Below are 27,867 nucleotides of genomic sequence, written 5' to 3' on the forward strand. Positions count from 1 at the left end.
GAGCCCAAACACAGCAGCCTCTGCCGCACCTCAAGACCTGCCTGTGCAGAACCCAAACACAGCAGCCTCTGCCGCACCTGAAGACCTGCCTGTGCAGAGCCCAAACACAGCAGCCTCTGCCGCACCTCAAGACCTGCCTGTGCAGAGCCCAAACACAGCACACCTAAAGAGCAAACAGGGTAGAACCCAAACAATACCCTCTGCTGCATCAGGAGGCCGTCTTGCCGCCTCTTGCTGAAGGCGTACTGCAGATATGCTGGAAAAGGGAAAAACACGTCCTTCAGACACATGCCAGAACTGTTATTACTACTATAAATTTTTATCGCGGTGCCTCTAGGTCTTTCCTCTAGGTTTCATTCATCTGCTAATGGGCTTGGGGATTTTTATTATATTCCCCCCCCCCCCCCGACTTTCACAGCTGACAACTGGCCATGATAAATCAGACGATGTAAGAAAGAAAAGTCTCCTGTGACCTGTGAAAGGGACTCAATGGGGAGGCTGTTTCTGACAAGGTTAGCCATTTCCTCGCCGCTTAGCACCAAATCCAAAACACCGGAAAGACACGTAACCAGAGTGGAACCTTCACTCCCGACAGACGTTTGACTAAATTTTAATGATTGTATCAGAAAATATCATTTAATGTCTAAGACACTTGCTTGACAGATAGACAGACAGACTTAAGAAATGTTTCTGGACACGACTGGGTGAAATGGTCAGTATGTGGGAGTTTAAATAGTTCAAAGTGAGCGAGAAAAATGGAGAAAAGTAAATTGGTACTGATGCGGTGAGGAAAGGTCAAGTTAATTATGTAAAAATGCACTGTATCGTGGCTCTTCTAGTTTATTTATTTTTTAAAATAAAGTCTTACATACAGAAAGGATGGGAAACAGGGAGCTAATATCTAAGTAAGCATGTGCAGGTAGTAGCATATAGACAAACACACTTACGGATGCATACCTAATACCCTACAAACACGGGAAAGGCACACACCATACACCAGCTGAAAGTGGTCAATTCATTTCAGTCGTTTTCTTAATAGTTGTCAGTACGAGAGGTACCCTATCAAAATCTACAGTGAAGAATTCTCTTTGTTGGACCACAATTCTGTCCCTTATCCGGCAGTTGTACTGCAATATTGTGATACTGTTTGTACAACACCAGACACATAATCCATATTTAACATGTTTTTACTGGTGCTCATTTAACCATGAGCCTTTCTTATGAGGATGTCTTTGTGGGGACCATCCATTCATTATTTCTATGGGTAAAACACTAACCCCAACAATGATGACCTTAACCCCTACCCAGCCCTAACCTTAAGCAACCAAACAAAATACAAGACTTTTGGCATTTTTAGGTTTTTGATTGCAGTTACAGGTTTTTATAAACCTGAATTTCCCCTTGTGAACCTGGTAAAAAGGGTCACCACAATATTAAAATATCAGGTTAAATGTCCCCACAATGTAATGAATATCTGACCCCCCCCCCCCCCACACACGCACACACACACACACACACACACACACAGTATGATGACACTACATATCCACCCCTGGTGTATGCCATACAAGCACACAGAATATAATCTGAGCTCTTCTGTTGAAGCATCACATTGATACGCACTGCATTACGGCTAATGCATGCAATGGTGGGAAAGAAAAAATGCCGCATTTCATCCTCAAGTAATACTGAAGTAATCTTACTTCTCCACTGAATCGATGGACTGACATTCTCAGGGATGGAGATGAACACTGCCATTTTTGCACTCTCTTTATACAAGGTTTCTTATAATTGTGAACTTTGTCAGCCATACCCTCGGCCACTCCGTCAAGCAACATCAGTCACAGGCCGAAGACGTGAGACAAAATTACAGCAACGGATGGCTGTATTCCACACGGACATCTTAGAACAACACATTATTTACAGACTGCAATGCATGGCAAATAGGCTATTCGCTTTCTCTGAAGACAAGAGTCACACTGTGCCGCACGCTATGAAGTATATTCAGGAATAAGGCTTTTACATGAAAGGGCTTGGTGATGCACCGCCTGGGATTTGAGGGCCGCAGTCACTCATGAAAGTCTGTGCATATCTGAGCTTGAACTCCAGTGGCCAAGATGCCACGCTAATTGATTTGGCTGCAAGTCAGAGCAACTTGGAGCGACGGAGAGAAGCAGAGAGTCATAGATGTGACATTTCAACTCAAGGCGGGAAGCGTGGGAAATGAAAGTGTGAAGGTTTAGACGTTTGAGAGGCACAAGCGTGGGCTTCACAGTAGCTATGAGAGATGTCTGGTCTACGAAACGGATACAAATCAGAATGCACAAGAATAAAGACTTTATACAACCACTCGTCTTTTAGTGACAACCTCAATTATCGACCAATCGCAAATATGACGGAAATTAACCCATTTTCAGACCGATGTGTGCATTTATGAGCAAATTTCATACACATCACCTGACAACACACCCGAGTGAGAGAGATCTTTGAAACAGAATGTACAAAATGTTGTTAAAAATGACCATTTATGAAGGATAAAAGAAACTGAGCACAGAAGGTTGAAGTACTCATAAAGCACAATCGCAGTCACGCTTAGGCTGCCATGATTTACGCTCGCGGAGTTTCTTACATAAAAATGTTCCTAGGGCAGAAGGAACAGTTATTGGTTCAAAGAGATAACCAATCATATTGTAGAGGAAGCAGGACCAAGACAAATGATTGGTTGGTTCCACCTTCTCTACAATCTGATTCGTGATCTCCCTGAATCAACCATTCCAGAATATTTTTGTGCAGGTAAAACATCCATGAGTGTGATTTTCACTCAGCGAACCTTTCGTTGGAACGGAATGGAGGAGTGGTTGTATTCCATTTTTAAATGGGATTTAGCAGTAGACACATCTCTTAACCCCCTGAAATGCCGCAGGGGTGACAGATAAATGTCCTGACCCTGTGGTCGGACCCCGAGCTTCACTCTCCTTGTGTATGTATCCATGTCTCAGAGGAGAGCAAGATGAGACGTGAAAAGAAACATTCCAGGGTACCTGTAGTCATATTTGTGTAAATGGAAAATAAAGCATCGTTTGATTTCAGGTGTGTCAACATCAAACCAGGGTAAGATGTCAGTTTCAAATAAACAGTGGATAAGACAGATAGCAGCGATACCTAAGTAGTTTGAACAGGCAGACCAGAGAATCGGCATAATAGACAGCATTACCTGCAAAATGCATTTATATAACATGAGCTTTCACAGCATGGAGTGTTTGATGCTGTTCCAGTCAATAATTTGATGGGGTGAAGGAACGGGCACAAAAGACAACCTTCACAAAAATCAGTCACGTCCCAAACTAAGGAAATGAGAGATCCCTATCCCGTCCGTGCTTGGATGCAAATATCCGCTGACCTCACAACAAGCCACCAGGGGCAAAGGAGATGCATACATTAGCTTTATTTGTATGACATTACGCATAGGAAAGGAGCAAATGGCAGTTTTCAACATCTTACAATGGCAATATTAACATTAAAATAATGAGCACTGTGAACACTTGGAATTACTTTGAATTTCTTATCCCAAGCAAGGTCAAAGCGAGGCGGACGCCCATCCCAGGGAAGTGAGCACGAGGCCCGGGACAGAGAGCCAGTCCACAGCAGGAACCCGCTGAAGGCCGGCCGAGAGACACTAACGGACCCCAATCACGTCTTTGAAAAAGTAGATGAAACACACAAAAAGCACAAGGAAATCATCTAATTCCAGCCTTGAACTGGACAAAAAGATAACACCAATTATGTTGTTTCACGAAAAGGAAGGAATAAAGGAAAAATGAGCGTTTGGATGGTGCTTCTTTAAGGACCTGCCTTCAGAGAGCCCCAGAGCAGCCTGTCAATATCAGCGCAACGGCAGACAAGGCGGGGCTTTGGTGAGGGTCTGCAGGGAAGCGGATTCCTTGTTGCCTAGGTAACAAGAGCACAGGAAGCAGAGACTAAACAAATGCATGACTCTTTGAATCACAAACTAAGGTTTAAATATTATTTTTACATATATGGACACATATATACTTACAGTATATATACACATATACTTATTCATCCACATATACACGTGCATACACTACAGACAGACGGACAGAGAGATATGAATGCCGCCATTTTTGCAGAGTCTCATGCTAATTAGGAACATACTTTCTGAAACTGCAGACATGAAATGCCATAAAAACAGAGACTGTGTCTCAGGGAGGAAAAAAAAAAAAAAAAAGACATAGATCAAATAAAAATCAGTCAGTCCCAGTTTTCAGTGCTTTTCATAAGCAAGCTGCCCGCAACCCTTTACAGTTCATTTTCAAAAAAAAACAAAAAAAAACAACAAATGGCAGTAAGACATAAACAGTAATTGTTTCCTCTGTATGATCTATACACCAAGACCCGTCTGGCCCACCCCCATCTTACATAAGAGCGCGTGGAGCCTGTTCCCAGGACACATGGGACAGGAGGCAGGGGTTACCCTGGAATGGATGCCAGTTACCAAGAACCACTAACATTCATTAATTCCCAATCTCCTATGCTTATTATGTAATTTGTTCCTTGCAGAATTAATTACACGGGGTGACAAAGCACATTACGGCGTATTACCATAAAGCTAATTGCTTCAATTCAGACGGCCTACCGCCTGAAGCTCATACACAAAAGCAGATTTATGTTATAAAGAGAGATAGACGTTGTAGGAAATGCGCTGCATCGACCCAGGATGACAAGAAGATCTACCCCTGAGGTCCCATTTGCTGGCGCTGCTCGGTAACAGAAAAACACTTGATTCCTGAAGTTCCCCCAGCCTGCAGATTAATCCAGGATGAGTACAGGACATACATGCTCATCTCCTCTCGGCATTGAAGAGAGATTAAACTGTGGGTGTATAGAAGCAGGTAGCTAATGGTGGCTGAGGGCAGATCAGTTTTTTTATTTTTTATTCCTTGCAAGTAATTAATCTGAATTCCGGATTCTAGAATTCTACGTTTGTCTTTGTCAGGAATGATGTTTTCATTAATTTAGCACAACGAACACCTCAGTCATCTTGGGGATGACTCAGGCAGCGAAGTCGGAGGCAGGAGAAAAAAATCGATGCCTCCATTGGATGAATTAATCTTCACAAAGTATCAAGAGAGTCTATTGCTTAAGGCAGAGGGGGAAGAAAAACTATCAAATAACTAAATGATTTTCTTTCAGATATACAGTGCCTAATAAGGCAATTTCATAACATTTTTAAAGCTATGACAATTTTCGAACACGACTAAAACTTGAAAACAAAAGTAAAATATCCTGCAACATTTCACCACTGCCAAGGACTGCTGTGGTATTTTAGTTTATTGGCATCATGAATGCACATTAAGCTACACATGCATGCTGGGAGTGCAGCAGGGACTTAAAGAGGATGGAGAGCCAAAGTCACCTGAAGGGCAACGCAGATGACGCGCTTCTGTAAGCGACAGGGACGCTTTCTATTTTTATGGGAAGTGCCAGACCCCTAAATGCGATCGTGCGGCTGCTTTAAAAGCAGAGGGGGCAGAAAGGAAAACTGATCAGCCTCGATTCGGAAAAGCACTTTGTGAATTTTAGAGAAACACAGCTGTTTGAAGACACGCATGACCTCTATCTGTGATTACACCGGTGTCATTGAAATATTTATGCTGCTTAAACAATAAAGCCACACCACAATTATCAGTCGAGATTTAGTGTTAAATGTTTGTAGAATTCACAAAGTTAACACAATCAGAAGGAAACTTGAGTAAATGTTGATCTAGCTTTACGCACCAAACTAGTGAACCCATCAGTCATTTAAACACAACATTGCAGGCTGCAATAGGACATGTATCTAGATATAGAAGTAACTCATGATTACATAATTACAAAATACAGTTATTGCATAATACAAGACTGCATACATGCTTAAACAGGCAATGCAGCCATTACTCAATCTCCACAAGAGAGTTACAAACATTTGTTTCTGTATTTATAGGCAATGTAATATATGGAATCAGCTGAACTCTTGAAACCCACATAAACGCTCACTTACCGGCCCCTTAAATATGCAAATCAGTAAGGAAGTCCAACTCCAAATGCCACATTGTATGACCTTGGAAAGATGTCACAACACTTTATATTGTATATATACGCACATAAGTGCTCTGTGCCGGAAAACCTAACACGTCATCTGTCCTAAACTAAGCTGAAGGAGCACATTGTAGGAGGTGTAGGGTAACTCCACGAGATGATAGAGATGCTCTATCAGATGCCAGCCTGAGCAATCATTACTCTACCTTACCACAGAGAGGGTGGGAGAGAGGTACTCTGAAAATAACCGCGCCACTAAATATCAACAAATGTAAAAACAGCATCATTATATTATCAGAGAATGGAAACAAGGCTGGTTAACAAATATACAAAATCAAAGTCAAATATTGACTTCTACTGACTTTTGAAGAGTACTGTATGCCACTCATCTAAACTGGACAGTATGAAATCTATTCAATCAAAAATTGGAGTGTGACATACATTTCTTGTTCATTAGAGATGGAAAACTGACCTTACGCAGGACATTCTTACTCGCGTCATTTCAACAGACCCAACTGCTAAATTAAATTACTAGACACTAAATACAGCAAGCAATGATAAATAAACCAGCAAAAACAGAAAATGATCTCACACAGTAGAAAAGTACTTAGCACACTCATGTGCAAAAGGAACATCAGAGGCAGAATCTGGGCAAAGCAGCGTCCGATTGTTCATTTCTGCAGGATTTGTGCACAATTAACCTTTGAGGGGTATTTACATGCAAGTAAAATCTGCTCTTGGATGTATAAGGTTTTATACCATGTGCCAGAAGAAAGGAGGGAGCAGAGAGGCAGGGCAAGGTGACTGGTGTCTTCACATAAAGCAGCTTGCGGTGTACAAGGTCTATACAGTTCATCAAAAACATACGTATTGTCCACAGTCATGCATTCACATGCATTTTGTCCTTTCAATAATAATTTTAAAAATTCCAGCTACAACCAAATGAGAACTTGTGCTCAGAAGTTTCAGTGAACCTTGATGACAAGAGTAATGTATCCTTAGCAGAGACCCCTTAACTGGTCATTCATGATATTCTGGGATTTATTCTTTAGGTGTTCTAAACCAGGGTGTTGAATTATCAGGGAGGTACTTCAAAGATAGCAAGAAGTGTTAGTTTCATAGAGTGCGACTGTCAGAGTTCCGGAACAGGCGAGCCGGGAAGCAGGCGAGTGGAACCGAACTTACGGGTAAAAGGGGGTTTATTTAGGGCAGACTGGCAACGGACAGCAAACACCATGACAATACAATGACAGAACTGGGGAATACTGACTGAGACACGGACTAAATACTCAAGACAAGGCAAAAGGAACAGGCAACAGGTGAGTACAATCAGGAGTTAACACGAGGTAACAAGGTGGGCGTGGCACACACGAGGATCGTACGGAGCTGGGCGTGACAGAGACAATATTTAATAATGAACAGATCAGAATATTTTGCATTACTAGTCCTTTTGTGGGTTAGTCTAGGGTCAGTGCTACATATAAAAATATCAGATGGAGATTTCAGGTCCAGAGAGCACAAATCCGGAGCAAGATTTTGTTTCAACCAGCAAGTTGAGTACTCCGTGAGTATGGCTATTTATACTCAACTGGTTGGTTGAAACAAAATCTTGGTCTGGATTTTTACTCTCTGGACCTGAAATCTCCACCTCTGAAAAATATATATATTCCGTGATACAAGCATGTTCAGCTATTTTGTATTTAACACGCCAAACGCAAGAGTGACAGAGGACGACAACTTTTCGCCGAGGAGTGAATGTTGCAGGCGTCCCAATATCACACCAACATTTCCCTCCTGCAGCTGAACACCCCCAGATTTACGTTCTGCGCAGCTCCATGCTCACTTCCGGCCAGAGCACTGCAGATAAGCAAGTCAAGAGACGCTTCTTGCCAAAAAACCAGCATACTATGTGAGCAAAGTATACTTCACATCCAATTAAAAACACCCTGTCCTGACTTGCCTGCATCTGTCGGGTTTTCTTAAAAACAAGCTGAAGGAAAAGGGAGAGTCTGAGGTTTGTGGTTATTATTCTTACCTACAGGCGCTTATAATCCTGCTGCATAAATCAGCATTAAGGTCAATACCTGGGGACATCTCAGCCCAATTTTTGAACATTAATACTAATTCCTTCCCTTTTGTTCGTTTCATATAGTCAAAATGCATTTTTCACATTCATCTTCATTTAGAAATATTTCAGTGATGACCCAGCTTTCCAACACTACGTGAAGCTCTTGAAATGACACGTGCTTCGACTGAAATGGCTTTTCAAAATAGTCTACTGCAAACAGGACCCAAAAAAAAATAATAATCTGACTTCCATGAGCTCTGATCCCCAAGCCAGCATATGGACTCCAAGACAGGGCAACTGACCAAGTGAGACTCCTTATCATGGTGACAAATTAGGGCAAGTAGGCTCAGAACTTCCATCGCCCAGATGGAAGATGTCCTGGGCGAGCTATGACATCTGTTCCATCACACCGCAGGGAGGCCCAGTCGTGAGGTGTATCGTGACCATTCCACTCTTGTGCTGCCAGAACTAGTAGTCGTCCTCACAGCAGGCTGGGATGTTCCTAATACTGCTGGTAGCAGCAGAGAGAGAAGCTGACAGCCATCGTGGGCATCATGTCATAAAGCTCTAACCGCACAAGACACTGGGGACTAGAAATGCCAGTTAGACTGGCAGACTGTTCACCATGAATGTCTTTAAAACCATTTGCCTGAGGGATATCAAACCAAAATAATCCAAACCACTTTCTCATAGGGCATTTACCATTATTAGAGGAGCTTAACAACAGGGTGGAGGTTTAAAGTCCTGGAAGAGACCCCTTACACCTGCCTGGGCCGTCATCCAACCCAAGGTACCATCTGCCACTTCCCTCCAGATCCCGTCATTTTCCATTCTGTACATTGCATGATCGGTGAGGGATTTTGCTATTGGTAAAGAGCAGATCCAATGCACAAGGGTAAATGCACAACAAGCTGTGCTATATACCTTCGTATGCAGATGGCTTGGAGCGCTTTGACCGACTTATACCATGGTTACTACACATTTGGCTTACACATTTGTACATAATAATTGTCACGCTTACGAGCCAAAAACACATTTATTAGCAGAATCTTCTTCCGCCAATGATTAGACATTTTGCTTAGATACGACCCAAGCAGTTAGTTCCATTACTAGTTCAAACGTTACAAGATAATAAAACATTGATTTAATACTGTGATTTGCCTGGCTGGCACTAAGCATGCAGTTATCGAAAATGACTAAACACTTCTAACCAATTAGATTCGAGAATAACAGTGACGCGGTATAAACATCAGTTATTTAATCAGCAACTGGGGGACACCTTTCCAGGTGTTGGGAGGTCAGAGGTCAACCCAGGTTTATAAAGCAGCACAATGGGGGGGTGGGGGCATCCTGCTTGTTACTCACTAATTGCTCTACCACAGTGCTCCTGGTACTCCCCAGTCAAAATGCAATCCTGCACTGAATGCACTGGCTGTAGTACCCTATACTACAGCCAGCATACTGTTCTACTGTCACAGACCTGAATATACTTCAAATTTAACTTGGGAGGAGCTCTGCTGGCACAGCCTCAGCGGACCCAGGGTTGGGCACGGCTGTTTGATGCTCTTCTCTGATGTGCACAAAAGCTGATCCAGTTGTTCAATCGGGACCCACAGACAAAAGGATTCTCTTTGTACTCTCTCCTCCAAAGCACATTCCTTGTATGTGTGAACGTATTTGGCAATAAACTCTATTCTGATTCTGATTCCTGCAGAGCCCAGTCAGCCACAAATCCTTCCAGCCTGCTTAATTCACTCTTTCCTTTAAAAAAAATAAATAAAAATCTGATCTTGGGTGTATATAAGGTCTTATACTATTTGCAGTGACATGCAGGTAGCAACAAATTGCACCAATGACTTAAAAAACTATAAATTAAAGGTTTTTAAAATATGCTTAAAGGTATTTACTGGATACCCTATTGCCCCTCCTCTGTTAAAGGCAGCATTTTCAGTTAATCTCCCTCCAAATTACTGTAATACCTATCAGGCAATCGCCTTGCCTTGTCTTGATTACAAGGCAAGCACAATTATTTCTGGAAATATTTTCATAAACTTAATTATGTCAGGCTGCTCTCTCGGTCCTCATGCACCTATTAATTCCTTTCATTATGCGACTTCTCAGTAAAAATAGGTAGCTGGGAACTGCAATTCTCTGCTGAGCAATAAATCGCAGTGCTAGACGCGTACATTTATTCCCAGAAAATCTTGCCCAATGGAGACCATTAACCTACAGTTAAGAGTCAAATTGTAGTGTTTTAATTCCATAATTGAAAAAGGGGGAAGAAAAACACAAAAAAACACTGCACTTGTTACTTTGTCCCATAAATAGCTGGAGTGCAGGGAGATTAAATAAACCAGTGTCCCCACGGACAGACATGGCTATTCCGTATACAAGAACCCCCAGGTTACGAACAAGAGCCGTCCCCCAAGTCTGTACATAATATTATTTGTATTATCCATCTACCTCGCAGGGGGGTGCGGAACTGAAGGGCAGAAGGCAGGGAACAACCCAGGATGGGGCATCAACCCATCACAGAGCACACTCAGACACCATTCACTCACACTCACACACCATTCACTCACACTCACACACCATTCACTCACACTCACCTGTGGGTAATTCGGTAACTCCAACTAGCATCAGTATGTTTTTGGACTGTGGGGGGGGGGAACCGGAGTCCCCAGAGGAAACCCCACGACGACACGGAGAGAACAAGGAAACTCCACACACATGGAGCCATGGCAGAGACTCGAACCCTGGTCCAGGGGTGTGAGGCAACAGTGCTAACCACTGCGCCACCCCAGAATCACCATTTAACATTATAATAATATTATTTATAATAAATAGTAATAATAAATTACAGTAATAATAAAAAACTACAAACTGTACTGCCAACAAAATTGCTGAAGCCGTGTAATGTTTTCATGAGCATCACAAAATAGTGCGTTTATTTGGCATTACTAACCATTGTATTTAACTTTAACTTTTAATACAATAAACTTTATGGCAGTCTGTTGGCAAGTACGAATTGTCCACGTTCATAACGCAGGGACTGCCTGTCATTACTTCCTCTGAAATGTTTTTGTTTTTTTTTGTTTTTTTTTTAAACACACAGCAAACAGTATGGGGGCCATAATCAAGCTCTATATTAATTCATAATTTCACCAAAGCGATCACCTCGCCCTTCCCACACGCATCTGCACCCCAGTGGTGTCTTCTGTGCCAAATCTCTCTGTGTTGACATTTTAAATCCTCGCTACAACCTGAGAGACAGAAACGCCCCAGCCGAGAGCTGCTCTGAAGGTAAATGTGTGGGATATATGGATGAGCCCTATGGAGGGAACATCTGGGTCAGTAAAAGACAAGCGGCGCGGGGGGAAATGGGGAAAACAGCTTGATGTTGTAAAACACATGATGTGAGCGTTATAGTGATTTATCACCTGACACTGCCGCCCCCCTCCCGCCCCCTCCCACATCACAAATGTGAGACTTCAGGAAAGTGAAGTTTGAGTCCTGCTGGGGAGTGATAGGATAAAGCAATCAGTCGATCGATCAACGAATGCTCCCTTGCAGATTTTAGGATGCTCCAGACGTCAATGCTACCTGACACTTTTGTGTGTTTATCTTTTTTTTGGGGGGGGCGGGGGGGGGGTTAGCCAACTTACTCTGTCCAAGAGGAGCAGGATTTTTTTTTTTTTGATAAGCACCAGGAGCCCAAATTTGAGGTTTGGATGAAACCATGAAGATGTAATCATCTATAAGCTGTGAGTCACCACATCAGGCCCACAAGAAGAAACTCCCCAGAAAAAGTGGCTTCCAGAATGGGGTTGCTGGGGGAGGGGGGGGCTATTTGGAGAGTTCCGTAGATACCCTGATGGTTTGCAGGTGCGAGAGAGATGAACCACAGCCAAGATGAAGATGGCTGCGATGGTCGAGCGATGGAATCAGGTCACATGGAGGGGAGAGAGTGAGTGGGTGGGGAGGGACATGTGACAGAGCACCAGGAGTATACAGGCAATATGGGGTCCAATCCCGGCTTTGGGGGGGGGGGGGGCACAGGGAAGGGGGGCTAATTACATCTCATAAATGAATCAGGTCATGAGCTGCTTTGCTTTCTGTCACAGCGACAGACAGACAGACAGAAAGCAGGGTATTGAAGCAGGATCCCACAGCAGCAATGAGACACAGACACAGACCTCCACCCAGGTGCGAGACGCCGTGTATCAGATAGGAATTCTCACTCCGGTCCATGTCAGACACCTGCGGTGACGGAAAACCATTCGCGCTCACCTGCGTCCTCTCCTTTAGTGTCAGTTAGGGCTGTTCAAGTGTTTATGGCGACTAGGATAAACATGGGACGGCCAGGCAAAGTCACAGCCCTGGAGGTAAATCAGACCAATTTTTCCCTCTCAGTCCCCCCCTCCTCTACATTTAAACCTTAGCATTTCTGATCCACTTCCTGCCCCTGGTGACTAAGATCAGGGGTAAATGGAAACATGTAAATGAAACTTATAAATGCATCAGAATTACTTATTACTACTAACATTCTTGCTTATTTTTATGATGTCCCCCTGAAAATGCATTTAAAATATGAACTTATTCACGGATTGAACTCTAACACACATCTAACGTCTAGCAGAGTCTAGCTATTATGTGAAGTTTTGGGAGCAGTACGGCAAGGGAAATAAATCGAAATATATTAAAACACAGGACAGAAATCAAGGCGTCATGTAGGAATATCTCATCCACTCGAGAAATGAACGTCGGGTCAGAGCTACTATTGAAAATTCACATTAAAGCTGGTGACCAGAATAACAAGCTTTTTAGCCTTTTATTAAACTGTTGACTTTGAATCTTCTACTTTCTTTTTCAGATATAAAGAAAAAAAATTAACACTGAAGGATGCGGTACTACACTATACTACAAGGTGTGATTTGGACATAAGGAGGCGGAGCTGTGCTCTGGCAAGGAGGGATTTGGACATGAGGAGGCGGAGCTGTGCTCTGGCAAGGAGGGATTTGGACATGAGGAGGCGGAGCTGTGCTCTGGCAAGGAGGGATTTGGACATGAGGAGGTGGAGCTGTGCTCTGGCAAGGAGGGATTTGGACATGAGGAGGCGGAGCTGTGCTCTGGCAAGTAGGGATTTGGACATGAGGAGGCGGAGCTGTGCTCTGGCAAGGAGGGATTTGGACATGAGGAGGCGGAGCTGTGCTCAGGCAAGTAGGGATTTGGACATGAGGAGGCGGAGCTGTGCTCTGGCAAGGAGGGATTTGGACATGAGGAGGCGGAGCTGTGCTCTGGCAAGGAGGGATTTGGACATAAGGAGGCGGAGCTGTGCTCTGGCAAGGAGGGATTTGGACATGAGGAGGCGGAGCTGTGCTCTGGCAAGGAGGGATTTGGACATGAGGAGGCGGAGCTGTGCTCTGGCAAGGAGGGATTTGGACATGAGGAGGCGGAGCTGTGCTCTGGCAAGGAGGGATTTGGACATGAGGAGGCGGAGCTGTGCTCTGGCAAGGAGGGATTTGGACATGAGGAGGCGGAGCTGTGCTCTGGCAAGGAGGGATTTGGACATGAGGAGGCGGAGCCAATTTCATCTGACTGCTGGTGTACCAGTGCATTCATGCATGTGACAAATAAAAATCTTGACTCTTGAGACAAAGTGAAGTTTGCCGGGGAGCGATGGGGAGTCAGATACAGGAATTTCCAAATCTAATCTCTGCCTTCATATTAGTGGAAGCAGAAAAGCTACCAATGAGACAGTTTTGTCTGATTTTGCATTGAGGGGAAGCTCTCTTCCATAATGGACTACACATTCCAAACCTTGATATAAAACAGATATAAGTGTGTATGAGCTTTAAAGGGTTCAGCTTTGCACCTTGATGGAGGACCACACTCACAGCATGTGGCCACACTCTCAGTAGGGCCTGAGAGCTGAGCAGGCACCGCAGCGAGGCCTTGTCTGAGAAACCAATCATCGGGTCGATTTGCGGAGAAGCGCCAAGCGTACGGAAGCTGTCCCTGAAGTGCCTGATTCAAATGCGATCCGAGTGTGGGCCTGACATCACAAAGACACATCCTATTATTGTCAAGTGATAAATTTCACAACACCACCACAAATATCCCCCCCTGAAATGTCATTCAAATCGGGCACAAAAAAAAAAAAACACTCTACCACACTCGGGGGATGGGGGGGGGGGGGTGGATTTTCAGAGGCTAATGAGGACCGCTGCTTACAGCAGCTAATCACGGAGAAATAATCAGTGAAGAGTTAACAAGAAGAGAATAAATATCAGAAGTTGCCAAGGGATGTTTACGAGGGTGCATTGTCAACACGGAGGGAAGCATCTGATCTCCTTGGAAATGAGTGCCAAGACTCGGTTAAGATCCAGTGGTGGCAAGGTCGACAGGACACGCAGGTGACAGAAGTAACAGCACTTATTTATTGCGTTGCAGATGTCGGGGGAGGGGAGGAGGGCGGCGTGTGCGTGCGTTCAGAGGGTAGCAGTGTGATTGCAGTAAGTGGATGTGGGGGGGGGGGGTAGATCCTAAAACACACTCAAAGGACACAAGCTGGAAGTCAGGCTATGAAGCAGTTTCCACACGTCGTCCCTGGCACCAACTGGCGTCCTCAGTTGCCCGGGCAGCACTGGCATGCCGTGAGCAGCACTACCCCGAGACCAATTATAAAACAGTTAGTTCCAGTTCTGCCCTCTCATTGGCCAGCTCTTTCACGGCCGGTTTGGTTCTGAAATTGCCCCTGCCGCCGCTGCCGCTGCGTCCATTAATTGTTTCCCGGTTCACTGGGTGACTCCCCGCCTTTCCCACTGCGGGCTCCCCAGGCTTCAGAGTGCCCACTAAGTAGGGAGATCTGCCATCCGCTGTGCACCAAGCGCAGCACCATGGAGTTGGCAAGTCTAATGATTACCATCGATGCTGATGGAGAGGGGAGCAGCCATGCCACCCAAAGATTATATACTCAGACAGCCCTGGAATTACGAGCAATTGAAATTGTATCACGTAGCATCCCATCAAGAAAGATGGTAAACTGGGCAGTCAAGTTTTGCTGTCATTTTAGTCTTGTTAGTGGACTGGAATCCAGTGCAGGGTGTTCACTGCCTTGTGTCCAGTGATTCATGGGACAGTCTTTAGGAATTTAGCGTTTAAGGAAGACGGAATATTTGTTTCTTTTTCTTAAAACTGGTTCCCCATTAAAGATCAGATAATACTTTATTGATCCCAGGGGTGGAATTCTTTAAAGGATTTAAGCAGGGACAAATACATTTCAAGTAAATGAAATATGAAGACAGACATGCCAGTAGTCAACGTTACGGAGATACAGCCAATTCATTATTGGAAAACCATCGTCTTTGGCAGGAGGGCAGCCTTGGTTTAATGAAACATCCGGAGACTGGTCACCCAATTCAGGCTTGCGAGTCCCCCCCCGCCCCCCCCCCCCATGCCTCCTGTCTTTCCAAAGGCTGTGCAAGCAGAGAAGTCCCAGGAATCAGTGAGCTGGGGAGGCCATGTGAGGCGGAGGGAGTCGCCGGGGCGCGGCGCACGACAAATTAAAGTACCGCTGTGCCGACAGTCCCACGTCCCGCGCAAAGCCCGTCACACTACCAGCACGTCACGGAACAGTAACCTCTCCACCCATATGTTCCGTTAATAACCACCAAGTCCAGCGGCAATCAGAAACGCTTAGTGCACTGAAAAGCAATCCTGCATTAATATTTTTACACAGTGGGGGCAAAGTAAAGTATATAAAGCTCCAGGAATAGACATGTACATAGAACTAAGGCAAGTTCAAACCCAGAACCAGGAGTGGATTAGCTTATCTGGGGGCCCTGGCTGACATCAGCATTTCTCCTGAAGCTGGGGGGAGGTCTAATGTACCTAGGAGAGCCCGTGTGTTAATCGGCCCCTGTCCAGAACCTTGGAGGCTTGAGGAATCAATGCTGCATGCTGGGAGTAATAACATTCTGTCAATACGATCACTCCAATGCCTATAGCGGAGCTCAGCCAGACTCAACTGGCATGCGGAGGGACGTAAGAGATGAGTACTTCATATGTTGGATGCGTGCAGTTTTTGCTGGACGCAGGCATTGAGCAGTGAGCAATAGCACTGCAAGGGAGTTGGTCTCGATAGAGCCGGGCTGAACTTGCATGGAAATTCTGTGCATTTAAACATTTCTGTGTCATGGGAATGAATGGCATGACATTGAGGCAACTGTTGACATGGATAATGCGGGCAACGATTAGAGGCAAACTCAGGAGAAACAAATCAAATATTTCATTATGCTGCTTACCGCCGGATTAAAAATAAAACTTTACAAATAAACGTAGAGAGCTGACATTCTGCTGCTCGACTCCCAGTCTCTGGAGTTTTAGGAGCTAAAAATCTATTCTGCTTTCTGCCTGAAGGAGAAACACAGACTCACCTAGATGCTGTCAGCAGGGCCTCTGTTTATTAACCATTACCGGCCCTGTTCCTCTCTGCCTAAGTCGAAAGAAATAAAAAATTCAATTTGAGTGAATTGAGTTCCTAGCACAAATAAACAGTGACACAGGAACGTACCAGACGCAGGCTGGGCAGCAAGGGGTGCAGCCAAGTAAAAAGGCCAGAAATGGGGGGGGGGGCACAGTAAGAGGAATGGGGGGGGGGAACAGTAAAATTAACTATGTAACTTACCAGAAATGGCCACATTGAGACCTTAGAATGAGAATCGAGGATAGACCCTTGTTTTATGTGAAGGGAAAATACACACATACGCACATGCACACACACGCAAGACTAAAACCCACAAACCACTACCCTCATTAAGGAACAGAATGCCGTTCAAATGACCCACGGCACACTAAAGCGGTCTCCTTGGGTCCATTGCATTATTAAGTTCTTCATCTTTTATTAATGGTCAAATTAGGCTGCTTAAACATGGACAGCAGCAGGACATCAGGAAGCATTGTGATGATAAGTCATTCAGGGCAAAGTCAAATGGCAAAGAGGAAACTGGAGCTATTGGTGTGGGAACTGGGGGGAGGACATATAGCCCCCAATGATTAATTTGGATTCATTCACCCCCAATGAATAGACCTTTATTTAAATTAAGTAGTTTCCCCTTCCAATATCCAGCTCTCACCTACACCATTGGTTGGAGTATCTGCCTGCTCCTTACGGAGAGTCCTGATTGGCTCCCTGACTGCTTCAGTTCTGCCACATCCCTGCATCAAAGGCCAGGCCTAGAAGGCCACTCAGAGCAGCTATGAAACAAGAGGCACAACGATGAATTGAGGCAGAAACATCAGCCGCACAGCTGGGCAAACCTCCAGGCCAAAGCTCCTGGGCCGTCCCTCAGCCTGACGGCCGAGCAACGCTTCAAACCCACTGATGGTTCCTCAGACGGCCTAGTCTGCGAGCCGAGGCCAATCGCTTGTCACGTCCGAGCCGGCGGCAACAGCTAGAATCAGGCATCCATGCATTTCTGAAGTTGCATTTTCGTATTTTTTTCTGCTATATCCTCTGTCCAAGTCTGACAGGCGCTGTGTTACCTGTTCTCTTATCAGGGTGCGACCAACGGTCAGTCAAAGATTCAGCTTTGTGCCGGGAGGAATGGTGGGGTGTGTGGGGGGGGGGGGGACAATTCACACAGGCAATTCAGAGCAGGCAATTTCAGATTAGCGTTTCCAAATCCTCGCCCCCAAAGCCTAGTTTGAATGCTATTTTTTGTCACAACTGAGCCCGAAGTTAATCAGGAACAGTTCAGCTCTTGATTGTTCTTTCAGACCATGACTTATGTCCCTGATTTCCGAATTCTTAATATAAAAAAAGGGTCTATTTAAAAAAAATACAGCACTAGCATTTTTGGTTTATTTGTACCCCAGGATAGTAGCACATTACATTTTTAAATTTGGTGCATTAATTAAAACTGATTAATGATTAATCAATTACCAGTAACAGCCCCAGTGCTGGAGTAATCAAGTGACATGATTCATCAATCATTAAATATAATTTAATTAGAAAAATACATTTAATTAATTATAATTATGCACGACAGTACTCATCCGGTTTTAAGAATAGCTTAGTCAAATTTGCTTACGGTGATCTATGGCAAAAGTACATTCACCCAAGGTCAACAACTCATCTCCAAAGACAGATCATGCACATGTGTCAAGATTTTAGCTAAAGGCAAAACAAAAGCAATGATCACAATGGGGGAAAAGCATTTCTTTCTGTATTATTCTTCTAGTTAATCTGTTGGTACCAAATGCTGGGACCACTGGGTTTGGCTACTGTGAAAACATACTGAACACCATAGATACATAAAGAACAGAACAGACGGTTCCACATTGTTTAGATTTGCATGCAGTGGTTTTAGGGATAAACTGAAGTTAACTGCTCTCTCCTGGTGCCTCTATCATGGAGCGGGATTTGTTAGCTAGATAACTTCTCAGATTTAAGGTAACCCAGTTTAAAATGTGCTTTTTGTTCAGTTACATTTAGCCCAGACCACCTTAAATCTGACATGCTGTTATCTTGCTAACCCAAAAATCTTGCTTTGTGCTACAGGCCCCTGGATAAACCAAGAGTCTTTTGTAGCATGAATATCCTCTAACCAGAGAGTTTTGGTACAGTATGGCAGTGATCTGGTGAATTCACCAAACTCCACGAATAGAAATGTGCCAGTTAAACATGAATAAACCTGTCCAAATAAATTTGTGTGACACATTTCTGTGAATATGTTCTTTGGAACACTCACAGGTATGAGGGAGCCGGAAATGTTATAATAAACACACACACACACACACACATTTGTATTGCTATCTTTATGGGAATCATCCATTTATTTCTATGGGCAAAACCCTAATCCCGGCAATCACGACCTTAACCATAAGCAACCAAAACAAGAGTACAATACATTTTCAGTTTTTTAACTGCAGTCACAGATTTTTATCAAATTGAGTCCCGCCTTGTGGGGACCGAAAAAAATAGTCCCAACAACGTCAAAATAAACAGGTTTTTATCACATTGTGGGGATGTAAAATATACATAACCCACATCCACACACACATACCAAAATAGACGGAGGGGATTACATGATCTGGGTCTCATTTTAAAAACCCATTAAAATAACGTAACAGGCAAAGACGGGACGAGAGAACAATCTTATTACTTTAATTTTTATCCTTATCCAAGAAATGGATTCTATCGTTTTAATACATGCTAATGTGTTGGGGGGGGGGGGGGGCGATTGAGGCACCAGCTGCTCCACTCTCACCTTTCACATCTATGGGGAAAGAAAGAAGGAGGGATGAGGCCATGCATTATTTATAATATACAAGTGACCTTGACAGTTATCTAGCTTCAGGAGACGAGCAATCGTTTTAATCTCCTCCCGCACTGCCTTAATTGATGTCTGGGATTCCACGGTGAGAAAATAGCCACAGAATGGATATCGCCAGGCTCCCCACACCTGCGGCTGATCAGGCTGATAGATTTCCTTTGAACGCCAAAGTCTGGTTTGTGGGCAATTTCCAAAAATGTCCTTAACATGCCGCTTACAGCCCCACTTAATAACCTTCAATTAACTTTCGCTCCCCTGCCCTCTGTGGGCCGCAATAGCCCAATCGGCAGCAAGTTTCATACAGGATGTATGCATCACAGGTTAAAATAAGATGAGAGCTTCTTCAGATGCTTGGAGTTTCTGGGAAATAACTCAAGTAAGCCTAAACTTAAAGCCGGACTAATTGCGTGCCTGTCATAGATTATGAGAGAGCCATTAGTGAGATTTTCGTTCCAGAAATCAGAATAACCTGCATCTACGAGAAAGGCAAATGGGACATCATACTGACAAAAGGATCTCTGTGTTGAAGTTTTATCTATGAATAGGCAAATAGACTAAAAGTTAGTGTCCTTTCATTTTGAAGAGTATCCCCCCCCCCATATGTAACTCATAACCAGGCTCCCTTCCTAACAATATACATGCAAAACTAGAGCTAATGCACAGACAGCAAGACAAGTGTTTATTGCAGAAGTCCATCCGTCCATCCATCCATCCATCCATCCATCCATCCATCCATCCGTCCATCCATCCGTCCATCCAGTACAGGGTCACAGGAACTATTTATGTTTAAATGGCTATTTTAACACCCTGTCAATATTCCAGTCTGCCAAGATTAAAAATAAATTGAGGCAATTTTTGTAGCTCCTGACCTTCGGCGTTTGGAAATAAAACATTTTTGCAGCTGGACTTTGATTGGAGAGCCGTTCTTCCCAGGGAATGAATTTGATTGCATCGAATGTACAGAGCTGAAGGTGATGGGGAGAAACAGACAGCAGAGCAGAGCTGAGGAGGGGAAGGTGGCAGAAGACTGAACGCTGAGCTGCTCCTTCAGCTATCTGCAGACAAGCACAGGGAAATTCACAAGAAGCACCGTCAAGCCATGAATTCAGACTTTCACACTCCTCCTGTTTCATTTATTTTTCTACTAATTCAATGTTTTATAGCCATTAAAAACACATAGATATAGCAATAAAAGAAGGGATTCTGTCCAGTACTTTACGTTTTGAGCCAGAGAGTCGCCATTAGTATTCAAAGATGTCACATGAGTATTAAATCCTTCCGGTTAGATTCATTAAATACAAACCCAGTTCTTTTCCGCAAGCTATGCTACTGTCTTTAGGTTAGCTTCATTAACGCACACTATTCCATAATGAATACAATGAACACAAAAGATGCAACAAGTAAATGAATACAGCCTTTCCCCCCAAAAAAAATACTCTTTGAATATCATGGTTTCAAGATGAAATATTTTCCTCTCTGGTTTACCTAGGTCCTTTAGGGGAACGCATTCTAATTCTGGTGCTCTGTCACTGAATCACCCGGCTACACTAACGAAATAAGGGGACTGGGGATCCAGTCAGGCATTCATAGATGTTCCGTGACCTTTCGTAAAGAGCAAAGGCCAGCACTCCGCTCCTTGGTGGTTACACCTGCAGAGGGGCTTCTTTCAACCACTCACCCCCCACCTTCATGCCCGCAATTTTTACTACTGTGATATTTTCAGGGAGTTATTTTTTCCAGCACCACTTCCAATGCTGTTGATCAAAGACCTGCTGCCTTTCTCCCCCTCCCCCCACTTGACTAGAATGTCAAATCAATAGATTCCTCTTTGTGTTTCTGGGGGTAATATCTGATGTAATGTCTTCTCATTGGGGACCTCTAATTGTACATCTACTGCAGTTCTACTTTTTCAGGTCATAATCACTAAGAGCCAACAGAAAATGGCCATTTTAATCTATTGTAGCTCATAAACCCCATTTCAGAAAGATTGCCTAGTGTTTCAGAAACCTGAATAAGTTTTTGCACAACTTTCTTATACACATCAATAAAGCACAAACTGAAGCCGCATGAGCAATTCAGCAGATCAGCAGGACATATTTATTTAAGCAAATAGTGCAATGAAACTTACATCCCCTGCTATAAATGTATTCTTTGATCTTCAGCTGCAGTAACAGTCTGGTGGGTGGGGGGGGGGGGCACACAAACACACTGGGGTGCGATGTTTTGAGCAGAGGATTTAGGTATGTATGCTTATACACATACACAAGCCCTGTGATGATTCCCCCAGTTTGTTACCATCTCAGATAAACCAAAAACTCTCTACACCCTTGTGTTGAGTATGATTTTGTAGCTAGTTGACCTAATATGGTGCCCAAGCAGAGCACCGAGTTCAGTAATGAGTAACAGCGGCTTAGCACCCCTACAGTCTATGCATACGCATAAACATCTTGCCTGGACAAGATGACGCACCTAGAGGCTGGATGTGTGTTCATCTGGAACATCAGGGAGGGAGAGAACTTGGCATGAAGCCTGGGACTGGTGCCATCCCATGCCAGGTGACTGACAGGCCTGCAGATCTGCTAAATGACTGCCTGAATTGTCCCTTCCAGCCCCCGAGTCAGCGTGGCTGTTTATGAATCATCGTTACTCCTGGAAAATGCTTGGAACGCTTGTGGCGCTTGGAACGGTCCTAATTAGGCTCCTTACAGAGATCCTCACCCTTAGGAAGTTGTAGTTTCAGCGTCTGTTCAGCCCGGGTTCGAGAAAGTATGCTGGAGAGCGAAATACAGTACCAATGCATAGAACAAGCACAATCCTTTTGTGAAGCCTCTACAGGTTTTTCTTTTTTTTTTTTTGTTAAGGTCACCCTGAGAACATCTTGCAAGTCTATGGCTTCACAATTCAGTGCTTCTGGAATGAAGTGCTCTGGAACGAACTGCATCCTTTCAATGCCACTGGAGGCCAGAGAGATAGGTCAGCTTTTCACTGTCTGGGTCCCAGATTCAACCTACACCTCAGTAACAAATCTGGCAGAAACGGTGAGTGGGCGATGCCGCAGCTTTCGAGTGCGAGCTCTGTCGACCTTGGATGCTGTGGCGACCAGCATGTTAGACTGGCACTGTCAGTATCACTAACTGAAGCAAGAGATGATGCCAAAGACAAAGGAGAATACCTGTGACCATACCAATTATACCCGAAAAATGATAAGACAAACTTCTTACGGTTTATGCGCATCCTTGATCTCCTTTTCAAATAGACTCAAGGCCTAAAAATTTTAGCTGGTGTAACTCGAAGGGCAGACATTATATGTAGAGAAAAAGCCTTATAAATAGTGAAGCCACCTTTACCTAGAACTAGAGATAGAACCTTTAGAACCCAAAAAAACCTGAAACGTGGTGAGCTGGTCATTATCCACAGAAAATGAACTAGCTGGTTCTTGGCTCAATAATTATATCAATATGTTTGTATTATATACACCATTTTTATACAACTATTTGACATTGTTTATTTGGGCTTGTGAACCTCTTGACTTTCACAGCTGTCTGTGCTTAAACAAAAAGCTGAAAAACAATTAAAAATTGACGTTTTGTTTTCACAACTTGGCTTCCAGGTGCTTTAGAACAGCGAAAGGAATGCAACATCAGCACACTCGGTATAATATAACGTGAAAGATTCAAGCAATGGATTGATCCATTCTGGCCGTACAGGGGACGTGGGACCTGAAACGGCAATACGGGGGTCTCAGCCGGATCAGACATCCCAAACACAAACAAGGTTTTATTATTGCCATATCAGCCCTTGCCAGTGAAGCCTACGCCATTTGCATCAGACACAGCTCAGTCTCTGGGTGACCCCAGCGTCCGTGGAATACAATTAAAGTCGACCTCAACCCATCTTCTGGTGGCAAAGAGAACAGGAGAAAGGACATGAGCTCAGTGCGTTTACTCACACTCAGATTAATGGGCTTAGGTCGTTCGCTCCCAGAAAATGTAGAACTATAAGGCATCATTATTGCCCCCCTGCATAAGATTGGAGGAAAGAAATTGCTATTGCAAGAGGAATATTCCTCCCATCTGAATTTCACCTGTGCAAGTGCATTAAGTGTCTACATGCTGTTTTTGTCTTCACCATATTCCAAATAAATGACTGCAACAAATATCAAATGCCTACATCTAGGCTTGTGCCCTGGTGTCACATTCCGAGCATTTCACACTACTCTGTTTTCATACAGCTAGTTTTCTTCCCACATGAGAGCTCGGTCAGTACAGTTCACTGTTCTGCATCCTGTATTTCAGTGTTTCCCAATCCGGTCCTCGGGAACCCACAGACGGTCCACGTTTTGCTCCCTCCCAGCCCCCTGGTAGGGAGCAAAAATGTGGACTGTTCTGGCAGGTAGTTGGGAGGGAGCAAAACCATGGACTGTATGGGAGTCCCCTTGGACTGGGTTGGGATAACACTGCTGTATTGGGAGTCTGGCTGGGGGGGGGGGGGGGGTGTGATTCAGAGTGTACATTTCAGAAAAATAAATAAACCCGATATAATCCTCCAGGAATGTTGGGCGGCTGTTACTTGGGACAATTCACGCGAAGATGGAAGCCATCGCAATTAGTCGGCACATGACACTGATAGCAATTTCGTCGCTCTCCGATTCGCCCGCTCGCTCATCCCCGCTGCGACTGAAATGACCTTGCTATAGCATCAGAGCACACAGCCCCACCCTATCGCTTGGGGACGATTCAGCCAGCCCCGAAGGATATTCCAAAAAGCAATGCGACGCAGGACAGCTCGCCATATCTCTGCATATATTCAGAGCGATCCCCTTTGCTTTATGTGCCCCCCCCCCCCACAGTTTTCTATACTAAAGTGGCAATAAAAATGCTGAACATCAAGTGGCACCTCGGTGCTGTGCGGATAGAAGCTGTTATGATAGCAATTTAGCACCGGAACATACACATACCGCTGGCTGAAGGCTGAGAACCTCTAATCAAGGGCAGAATGATCATAATCGCCATCTGTTTGTATTGCGCACGCACACACACACACACACGCACGCACGCACACACACACACACACACACATATGCACACACACAGGTGCTCAACGAATCCAACAATGCTGGTTGCTCGTGGTGCATCTGCTCTTGTATGGGGTATGTAAGTGGGTGTCTGTCGTTCAAAGGTTGTACCTGCCTGACGGTGCGAGACCTTGTTTGTCACAGTCGAGGGCTGACTGGTACCTTACCCCCCCCCCCCGCAGTAAAGGCCTTCTTTGTTACCAGGTTTGTTACCCACATTGCTCATGCTGAGCATTTCTTGATTGCTTACAGCATGCAATTACCCTCCCCCCCCCCCCACTTAACCTGCTCAAAATTGATTTTTTAAAGACAGGACATTAAAATTTACAAACCTTGAAGGCAAAATCGTGAAGAAATGGCCTTGTCCTTGTATGTCTGTTTGGCTTATTTTTTCTGTTTGTTTGTTACCCTTCCTGGACATTTTGCCCTGCAAAGCTACCAGCACCCATATTCCGGCTTTGTGATTGGCCACACTCGGCACTACACGAGAAGAGAGTGACTACACAAATATCATTTCTAAATAAATAAATACATAGATAAATAAATAAATGAATAACTCTGGTCCCTCTATTTCTACTTTTATTTGTTGACTTTTACATCGGTTCTAGGACACCAAGGACATGTTTATCAGCTCATGGGAACCGTCAGCAGATCGCCGCTGATGATTCTATGCGTGCAAAGAACACAGTGGTGATTTTCTACAGTGCGGAAATACAAATCCTTGACCGAGGTCTTCATTATCTCCTTACATAACTTTCCCGGGTCAACAGTCACGGAAAGCAGTTATCTGTAAGCTGTAGAAGTTCAATTTGTCCACATGCAAAGCTGAATAAAATCTACTACAGCTGGTTTAGCATCAAGCATGAAATCCTGGACACCACAGGCAGTTGTGATTTCAGTCCATCATCTATGTTAAGTACAAATCCAACGCAGCCAGGCCCTCATTGGAAAAGTGTGCAGGTGACTATGGTCGAAGTTTCCATATTTTACACCTTGCTGCTGCAATAAATCATGTCATAAGTACCTAAGATCTTTTGTCTTGGTTCAAAAGACGAAAACCTTCACCCCCCGATTCTAAGCAAACTACACATTTAGAACAAACAAAAGATAAAAAGCCCAATAATTTGGACTTTAAAATTTTGGGTTTATTGCTTTAATTTGATCGATGGAAGCAAATAACAACTAATCTTGGAGACCATCTAAGAATTAGCCACCTGAAGCAATTTTCTAAACTCGGAATTGCAACCTCATCGATCTAGGGCCCTCTCCGGCAGCCGGAGGTCACGGAAACCTCTGTCCAGGCGTCAGAATACAAAATTAGGACAGATACAAAAAGAGCACTGCAAAGGAAAAAAAAAAAACCAACAGCACCACCACACATACGTTGGATGTGAAGCGCCAATTGCCACGCTGAGGGTACATTCCAGAATTTTTTGTAATCCGGCTGAGGGAACCAATGACAATGGAGCTGGGTCCTGCTGGAGGGAAGCAATGGGTAGATAAGCATTTCGTCAGGTATCAGGACGCCACCAGAAGCATACGTTTACGCAACAGCTTCAATATGGTCAGCATATGGGGGCCGGCGTGTGGCCCAGTGGGTAAGGACTCTGTGCCCATCTCTGGAAGGTCGTGGGTTCAAATCCCCTAGCCAGCAGAGCAATCATATCAGCATTGGACCTTTGAGCAAATACCCCACTGCCCTGGGGATGCTGGCCGCCGCTGCTCTTTGGGCTAGACTTGCGCATTGCTTTGGATAAAATCATCAGTGTAAAAAACAACCTGTGTTAAATAAGGTCAAAACATTTTCATTCTCCGCCCAAAGTCTTCTCAGTGAAGAGTACCATGCTTTGTTGTTGTTGTAATGAGGCTTTTTGGTGTGAAAGCACAATGCAGTTTCCCATTGGTTGGTTATTTTTACCTCATAGCCCCCCCCCCCCCCCCTTTCTAGTTTACAAAGCTTAAAATGAAACCCCTTGCTAAAAAACATAGCTCTTGCTTAAAGATAAGTTGCCAGTGTATTAATTAGCCCTCAATGACGAAAGTACGATAAAAACCTGACAATTTAATTGTTGCTTGCAATTATCCCGTGTGACGATGAATATTCGGCCGACATTTGATAATCAACATGGTCGTTCTTCACCGTTAGCGTAGCGCGTTTCAGCCTGATAGGCCATTATTACGCAGACAAGGGGAACAGGAAATGCATTAACGGCAGAAGTGCGAAGCCAAGACGAGGACGTTGTGAACAGACTGCAGAGTGCAAGGCCAGGCAACAAAACAAAAGCCCCACCCCCCCCCGACAAACTCTATAATCTACTGAATTTCAAAGAAACAAAAATCAAGTCATTTAAGTTGCAAGCATATAGGAAAAAAGAGGGAAGTCAGATATTTCCAATTTGTGCTCCATTAGTGCTTCAAAGTTCACATTTTCAAAGCAAAATTGCAAGACTGTTTTCACTACTAAGGAGAAAAAAAACTATACTAGAAACATCCATATAAATATGGCTTTAAATCTATTCCTTATCTTCTTCCCAAGTTAACTTAAGCATTACTTTTAATATTCTTGGCCTGAATATGTTAAGGAAAGGTAGTTTAGTGGCCATAAACAGCACAGACCTTCATCTTTAGCAGACCTTCCTGTACATCATATTTCAAAGAGAAACCGGCTCCGTGTGTCTGGCCATTAGTTTAAGGTAAATCTTAAAGTTCACCAACATAAACAGAGACATTAATAAAGTGCAGGGCTGCCTGTTCCAGGCACATAGGGAACTCATCCTCCGCACTTCGCAGATATAGAAGCGGAATTTATAACCTGATGACAAGGAGCCTCTGGGGGGGCACCGCGAACTCTGGGCTCCCTGGATACTGGATAACAGGGGAAGTTTGAGGCTGGCGGGAAAGCAGGGGGGGGGGGAGAAGCCGTGTGGCTTTGCTGCCCGGCGAGTAGCAGAGGAGCGGGTCAGCACCCTGCAGCTCAACACTCCCTCCAGGATTCTGGCCAGGATTTCTCAAGCCCAAACAGTACGCCATCTCTCCTGCGTGACCCAGACCACCCCCCCCCCCCACCCACCCACTCCACCACCACTAAGGGAGGGGGGATTCTTGGCCCTGTCACTGCTGATACAGTGCCAACCTTCTGGCAGAGGAAAAAGATATAGAATAAAAAAAATACAGTGCATTCTTGACACCATTAACACTAAACTGGTTGCGAGAAAGGAAGGACTGGTGATTCACCAAACCCTCGAAGTGACTTCTAGTGAGACTGGATTGGTGTACAGTACCTTTGC

At 44.3% G+C, this 27,867-nt stretch overlaps 1 long non-coding RNA gene across 1 annotated transcript in view; it reads right to left on the minus strand.

The window, feature by feature from the left end:
• Nucleotides 1–3,863: 3,863 nt before the first annotated feature.
• The window catches only part of LOC111856395 (uncharacterized), a 47,750-nt gene continuing 23,746 nt past the window's right edge, over nt 3,864–27,867 (minus strand). The window contains exons 4-5 of the long non-coding RNA XR_002841121.2: nt 20,376–20,561; nt 3,864–3,948 (exon numbers count right to left, since the gene is read on the minus strand). This is a non-coding gene — a long non-coding RNA (uncharacterized lncRNA). The remainder of the gene's footprint in view (nt 3,949–20,375; nt 20,562–27,867) is intronic.

The sequence above is a fragment of the Paramormyrops kingsleyae genome, chromosome 17 (assembly GCF_048594095.1).
Source record: "Paramormyrops kingsleyae isolate MSU_618 chromosome 17, PKINGS_0.4, whole genome shotgun sequence".
Taxonomy (NCBI): domain Eukaryota; kingdom Metazoa; phylum Chordata; class Actinopteri; order Osteoglossiformes; family Mormyridae; genus Paramormyrops; species Paramormyrops kingsleyae.